The following is an 8,005-nucleotide window of genomic DNA, read 5'->3' as shown; positions in this document are numbered from 1 at the left end:
AACCCCACAGCTCCAAGCCACCACGGTGGGGGGAAAAACCAGGGAGCTGCAGCAGCAAGAGTCAGACAGGTCACGGCTTCCGGGAATTTTTGTTCCTTGCCCGTCACCTGTCCGGGACTTTTACTAAAAATAACCATGAAAAAAAAAATCTTAGTTGTGTGGCATGTTCAACCCGAGAGCTGGTGGAGAAACAGAATTTCCATGAGTTTGGGAAAAAATTTGTTCCAAACTGGAACAAAACACCAAATTTCTAAATTTCCAGCAAAAGAAAATTTCTCAAAACCCTTTTGCTTCGTGTCAGTTGTAGGGGTTGGCTTCCTTCTGCTTTGATTACATTTTTTTTAAAGCATTTTACAAAACCATGTCCCATGAAATCACTCATAAAATGCTAAAACATTTTAAATGCTCTTATCCAAATGCTCTGTGTCTATCCCCCCACACCCCCAAACAAAATTGTTAAAAAGTGACAGGATGTTTTAATTTTGATGAAATGGCATTTCCCAGTGGAAAAATATTCCATGGGAAGATTTCTAACCAGCTCTGTTCAATAGCAGGCCAAACTAGTCAGCCAGATGTGTGTCAGGTTGTTTGCTAGATGGGTGGGATTTCTGGAAAAGCCCAGGGTACATTTGCTTTTAGGGAAGTCTCTTGCTCACGCTCCCTGCCCTCCTTTCCCAGCTTATAGTCCTACATCGGCTCCATCCTTCCCTTAGACTCCGGAGATCAGAGAGCCTGCAATAGGGAAACCCCGCTAGACAGGTGTTTCAGAACCCACCCGAATCGTATAGCCTCTCCCAGCCTTCCCTTTAGCGTAGCATTCAGCAGAGGCTTTGTGCCGCATTGGGGTGACCCACTTCTGCGAAGAGGGAGGTCTTCACCGAGCAAAGGGGGTTTCAGACCCCAGATGCTGGCCCCCGTAAATCGTATACACAGTCATGCTAGCAAGATCCCAGGGCTCAGTCACACACAGGAGCACAGACTCACAACCAGCCTCCCACCTGACAAAGCTTACAACGAGCCACACCACAGAGACTCACAGGAATCCCAACACATGACTAACCCTCCTTCCCCCCAACTCCTAGAAGAAAACAGACTCACAAGCACACATGGAAACACCGACTCACAACCAGCTATGGACACAGACTTACAAGCATATACGTGCAAAAAACAGATTCACAACCACGTCGACCAACCTGACAACCGCGCACAAGAACACGTATCAGAGGGGTAGCCGTGTTTGCTGCTTTTACAGATCCAGACTAAGAGTCCTGTGGCACCTTATAGACTAACAGACGTATTGGAGCATGAGCTTTCGTGAGTGAATACCCACTTCGTCGGATGCACAAGAACACGGGCTCCCAAACAGCCAAACACACCTCTCTCTATTGAGCTCTGTCCACATAAGTGTCATTTTATAGCCCACCACAGATACACATCTATGTAATAAGGCAGCTCCCCCAATTCAGGTACCCATCTGCGACAACAAGTGTGCCTTGCCTCAGTTTCCCTTTCACTCCACCCAGGAAATGAGCACAGCCTCTCACTGTCCAATACGGCCTTGATTCACATGCACCCGTTCAATAAATCCCCCTAAACCCTTGTAACAAAACCCTTCTCCAGTTTCCACACTAACCAGAGAAAGATACAGCAGGATTTTCCAGGCCCCTCTCCAGGGACACCATCTCCAGCTCCTCACCCGAGAGTCAAGAGCAGCACTGGGGTCCCTGTTCCCTTCCTCTGACCCTGGGCCTCACTCTGGCTGCCATCAAGGAGGCCTGCAGTCTTCTGACTCATACCACAGCCCCCAAATCAGGTCTCCTACAAGACAGCTCCCTGCAGGGCTCCGCTCCCCAGGTCCCCCTGCAGGTTCGAGTCCTACCCCTGCCCAGGACACCTCTCTCTTGCTTCCAGGCTTGGCTTCCCCTCACTGAGCTAGCTTCCCCCTTTGCTCCAGGACCACTGCCCCATCCTTCCACCCAGCATTGGTCAGTTCTCACCTGTGGTTCTGATCCAGGTCTCCTCTGAGCTCAGCTCTGTCTAGGCTCTCCTGGGGCTCTTTTCCTGGCAGCTGCAGCTGCAGCTGCAGCTCCCTGGCTCTGAATTGCCCAGTCTCCAGCCCAGGTGCCCTCTCTTAAACCTAATTAGATGGATCAACTGACCAGACACAGGTGCACTGGCATCTCCCTTCTTAAAGGGCCGGTGACAATCCATATATGAACACAGATCTCTAGCTCCCCACTGTCACGGAGTCCCCGGGCGATGCTCTGGAACTGCTCCCCACCAAGCCAGTCAGGACTTTGGGGAGCCTCCTCTCCCTTGGAGCAGACTTGTTCAGGGCAAGAAGCTCACACAGCTTCACCTCCTGGGTCTCTCCTTGGAGCATTCAGCATCCTCTGCCCCTCCGTGCGCTTCCCACAGCTAGCCTGCCCCAGCGGGGTCCTGGGGGAGCCACAGGGTCCTGCACCCCCACTTTGCAGTCAGACATGACTCAGCCAGCCAGTAACACAGAGGTTTATTCGATGACAGGAACAGGGTCTAAAACAGAGCTTGTAGATACAGCGAACCGGACCCCTCGGCTGGGTCCATTCTGGGGGTCAGTGAGCCAGACCCCCCACGTCTGCCCTCCACTCCTCGACCCCAGCCAACTCCAGACTAACAACCCCCCCCAGCCCCTCCTCTCTGCTAAGCTCCTTTTCCGGGGCCAGGAGGTCACCTGATCTCTTTGTCTCCAACACCTTCAGCTGGCACCTTTGCAGAGAAGGGGCCCAGGCCATCAGTTGCCAGGAGACAGAGTGCCAGGCATTTAGGTGCACTGGCCCTTTGCTCTTCAGCAATCACACACCCTTATCCCACCACCTAGATACTTAAGAACTGCATAGGGGACACTGAGGCACCAACACAGTATTCAGAGGAAACATCAAGAACATACCCAGTTCGTCACACCCCCCCCACACACACACATGCAGATTCACAATTTCCCCACCGCACAAGAACTCAGATTCCCAGACAGCCGCAAACCTACACAACCCTCCCCAACACACACACACACCACAGCACAGACTCACAGCCACCTCTTAACCAAACTAGGCTAATCTCACACACACACGTACCCAAGACCAGACTCACAACCACCCCCACCCACCCCACAGGCATCTCCCTCAATCCAACTTCAGGAACCCAGACTCAACACAACCACAGGCACATGCAAACAAGGACATGCACTCGCAACCCTCCCCACAAGAAGACGGACTCAGAAGCATCTGCACATGACAACACAGCCTCCCCAATGCAGACTTGCTCACACACACACTCTGCATTCATATACAGGTGTAGCTGTGGCCGGCTATCAGCCGGGTATTGTATGTACAGATATCTCCATTTTCCCAGCCGCTTTGCTTAGAGGCTCTCATTCCTTCAGGCATGCAGCCTCCCCAGGCTTTTCTCTGGTCCCCCAGCAGTGAACACACGTCCTCCCCTCTGGGCCCAGCTTTCCCTCCTTGCTTCTGAAAAAGACGCTCTCACACCCGGCAAATTGCTGCAAGACCCCTGCATCTCCGAGGCAACTCGCCGGACCTCGTCAATTCCTAACGCGCTTCCAGGCCCCGGGCCATCACTCAGGCTCCAGCAGCTGCTGTCAGCGCTGAAAGAGCATCTTTCTCTCCTCGCCTTGCTCGAGGGCGGACGTAAACCGAGCCAAAAATGCTGGGAGTGGGGAGGGAAGTTAAGAAAACAAGAGGCGCCAAAGAAGGAACAATACAACTATGTGAAAACTCAGACCTCTGGCTAGTTCCTAAGGGTGCAGGCAGGGCCGGCTCTAGGGTTTTTGCCACCCCAAGCAAAAAAAAAAATTTGGCTGCCCCCACCCCAGCCCTGGCTCTCAACGCCCCACCAGTGCCTTCCCCCACCCATACCCCCTGCCGCCCCAGCCCTGGGCTCTCTGTCCCCCCCAACACCCACACCCCCTGCTGCCCCAGCACTGGGCTGTCTCTTCCCCCTACTCCACCCGCACCCCCTGCCACCCCAGCCCTGAGCTCCCCCCTACCAGTGTGGACTCCACCTGCTCCCCCCTCACCTCCAGCCGGTCCGGCACTGGCAGGGTCTGGGTAAGCAGTGGGGGTCCCGAGCCCCCTCCAGCCAGGGCTCCTGCCTCCAGGACTGGCTGGGACCCAGGAGGGCAGAGCCGGGGGACCGCCCTGGCAGGGGGCTGAGGAGCTGGGGCAGGGTAGTCCCAGAGAGAGCGGAGCCCCTGAGAGTGGGACACGGGTCCCACATGGCAGCGCCCCGCTCTCTATAGCCCCGCTGCTGCTGCTGCTTCTGGCCGCGCTGCCACAGTCCCTGGGCAGCTCGGGCAGCTTCGCTCAGCCCCAGCTGCAGCGCTGGGGGGGTGGCTGCCCTGCGGTACCTGCTGGCGGCTCCGTGTGCCCACGGAGCGGCCCCCAGCCCAAATGTCCCCTGCTCGGAGCCTGCCCGGCCTAGGTACAAGGTGCGGGCACTGCTCCCTGCAGCATGAACTGCACCAGCCCCAGGGCATCCCCCACACACGACGCTCTGCTGCTGCCAGGGCCGGCTCTAGGCTTATGCTGCCCGGAGCAAAGAAAAAAAAAAAAGACTGGCCAGAATGCCGCCCCTGAAAACGTGCTGCCCCAAGCACGTGCTTGGTTTGCCGGTGCCTAGAGCCGGCCCTGGGTGCAGGGAGAGTTTGATGATAGAGTCCAATTGCATTAGGATCCTCCAACCTCTCCAATTCAAGAGCAGCGCTGGGTCCTCTGCCCGGTTCTGGAGCAGCGCTCGACCATCCGCTACCAGGGCTCCCGTCCGCCAATAAAATCCACTGGCTTGTTGAGATCCAGCTGCACCGCCCTGTCACTCCCAGCCTTCCTACGGGCAGTTAGAAAGGGTCCTGCTCTGGTTGGGCCAGTTTCCAAAAGAGCTCAGCCCCTGTGAAAAGCAGGGCAGGGGTTGAGTCACTCAACATCTGCAGGGTCATTCCTCTAGCCCCGTTTCACGGCTGCAGAAGCCGGGCGGTCCCATCCCTATTACATTCTGGGTGGGAAGGCAAGAATTAGTGGTTTAAAAAGTAGTCATAAATGAGAGGGTGGAAGGAGGAGAAATACACACACGCACACACACGCAAACACACACGCAATGCAGCGTGGGGAGGGGGAACCCACCTAGGGGAACTGACTCTGAACCGGAGGTTAATCGGCACAACATGGTCCAATCAATGCTCATGGCATAGGCTCCTGACAAAGGGATTTTACTCCCTGGCAGTCCCGGTGCTGCTCCCAATGGTCCAAACCCACAAATCCTCGCGGAATCTTCCTTGCTGGCCCCACAAAACCTTCAGCTGCAAGATTCCACCTCCTTTCACTCCTGCTTTTGCTCTAAGGAACAGCAGCAGCGGCAGCAGCAGAAAAGGACGCCAGCCTCCCCTGGCTTCTCCAGGCTCTGCAAGGGAAACAGACAACATCTGCGAAGAGGAATCAGTTCAGATCACAGACTGGGCAGGGAGAGACTTCAGGAAAAGCCGGCGACTCTCTTCTCCATCCTGCACTGGGAAGCACTGCGGAGAACGCGGCGAGGCAGTGGACCTAGGGCTAGGGGAGCGTTTGGCGAACAGCCTATGATCTCATTTTGGAGGAGGGCACAGGGCCAGCTGGGTACAATGGTCTCATTGTAAGGCTGGGGTGACTTGGGGCCTCAGCAGAGCTCAGTGGTTGGGGGGGATCTGTGAACCGGCATCGCGGGCAGGTGTGCAAGCCTCGGCGTGTGTGTGTGTGAAGGTCTCCGTGCAAGCGCCAGTGCCTCTGCACCCATTCGTGTGTTCTTGTGCACGGTGCATGGGCACAAGTGTGCGCTCAGCCTTTCGGTGCTGCAGGCAGGGGTGAGTGGTGCAGGCAGTGGAAGGACCCGGGGTGTGTGTGTAATTCTGTGCATCTGGCCTGTGTGCGCGTGGGGATGCCCTGTGGGGCCCGGCGCGTGGGTCTGGCCCATTGGCACAGTAGCTGCTTTTAATACTGGGGGGGGGTATACACCAAAGACACAGTAGCAATGCATGGAAAAGCCTGTTTCCAGGCAACCATCCCTTAGCAAGCCAGAATGGGAGAGAGAAAAGCCCAGGAGGTTCGAAAAGGGCCATTTCGAAACAAATTTTCCCGAGGCACCAGGGGCCCTTTGAAGCAGAATGAAACAGACAGTGAGATCCACACAGCAATGAAAGTCAAAGCTGCCAGGAATCGGGCCCAGTCTCTGCACCCATCTCCCCAGCAGCAGAATCCAGAACTCCTGCCTCTCCTAGGCTCTCAAGATCCAGTCAGTTCACTCCCAGGCCATCAGCTACAAAGAGACAGTGCAGCTCGCCCGCCAGGCCCCAGCTCCCAGCCTGCCCCTCGGGAGCAAGTCAGGCGGGCGCTGATTTCCCGACGAGTTCCGCGCACGCCAGCCGGGCCCCCCACGTCCCCGAGAGGGCAGTCGCTGAAGCGGGGTCCCCGCTCAGCTGGAGCCGGTTCTGTTAGACTTGCACCGTGTCTCCCATGAACCCAACTCCTGCTCGGCGGCTGGGGGATGAGGGCAACCGGGCCATGGCCGGTTCCCCAGGCAGAGACGCAGTCAGCACTTGCTGGCTTGTCTTTTTGAGGCTTCCATCTCTCTGGCCCTTGGCTGAGGTGGTGGGCCCGGGCCCCAAAGAAGGGGGCCCGAGCCTTCAGTCTGATCCATGGAAGGGAGGCGGGGTGCAGGGACCGGCTTTGATTGACGTTGGCTCGTCCATAAGCATCTGCCCCGGCGTGCCTCCAGTTTGTGGTTCGGGGGCTGCTGGTATCTGAAAGGAACCTGTGGGACCAGGCTGGGTTTCCCCACCAGTAGCTCTGGGGAACTGGGCCCTGGAGAGACACAAGCCACTGCTCAGCGTTACTCACCTCAGCAGGGGTCAGGGCCACCGGTGCCAACGTCCCCATGCCAGTGGCTAGCGCCCGCCCTGGCCTTACAGGGAGCAGGAGCTCTGTCACGTGGCCAAGCGGGCGTTGATCCCCGACAAAGGGAGGCCCAATTCTGTGCAGCCCCCCTGGGCATCTCAGCTTGGGGGGACGGGCAGGGCGAAGGCAACTTTGTACCGCGTCTGTGTCCTTTGGATTCCAGGGCCCAACTGCCCCCCAAGCTCAGCCCCATGCTGTTCCCCAGTTTCCTCATCCCCCTCCGCCCTTCCTGCAGAGGAAGCTGGCCTTGCTGTGGATGGAGAGGACCCGTGTGGCTCCTTTCTTCCAAGCATTAGGGAAAGAAAACAAAACATAAAGGGACTTGCTTTCCCCAGCTCCTGGCAAGGGGAGTGGAAAGGAGTGCTGGGAGCAGCTGGAGGACACCAGACACGGGGGAGAAGGGAAGAGAGAGCCGGCCGCACAGAGCTGGCAGAGGGGCTAGAGAGAGAAGACGGAGGAGCGAAAGAAGGAGACAGGCATTGAGGCGGAGAAAGAGATCCAGGCCCAGGCAGTCCGGTGGGCCAAAGTGCAAGGGACGTGGGGGACACAGAGGGTGGGGAGAGAAGGAATGTGTTGGGGAAGGGAGCGAAAGAGAGAACGTGGCAGAGAGAGCGAGAGAGGTGTGAGAGTGGGGATGAGATGAGGAAAGAAAGGGATGGAAGGCGGCAGAGGAAGAGAGGGAGCATAGGAGATGAAAAAGAGAAGGAAAGCGGGAGGAGGTGTGACAAAGGGGAGGCTTGGAAGTCCCACCTCTGCGACTGCGGGGCTCCGGGCACCTGCCTCTGAAACAGCCGGTACTAGCCACCGGCCGCTGGACTACCTGATCCAATTTGGCAACCCCTGTGTTCCTAAGTGGTAGAGCAAGAGGCTGGCTCGGAGGTGAAAGAGGAAAGGACAGAGAGAAAGGAAAGTGGAGCAGAGACAGACAGAGCTGGGGACAGGGCTCATCTTCCTCGTTCCCGTTGACCCTAACTATGGGGCACTGCCCAACACCTCCCCCCCACCCCACCTCCCAGGACCTGTCTGCCGAT

This window comes from Gopherus flavomarginatus, chromosome 25 (assembly GCF_025201925.1).
Source record: "Gopherus flavomarginatus isolate rGopFla2 chromosome 25, rGopFla2.mat.asm, whole genome shotgun sequence".
Classification (NCBI taxonomy): Eukaryota; Metazoa; Chordata; order Testudines; family Testudinidae; genus Gopherus; species Gopherus flavomarginatus.
The sequence above is the reverse complement of the archived record's forward strand: the minus strand, read 5'-3'. Positions refer to the sequence as shown.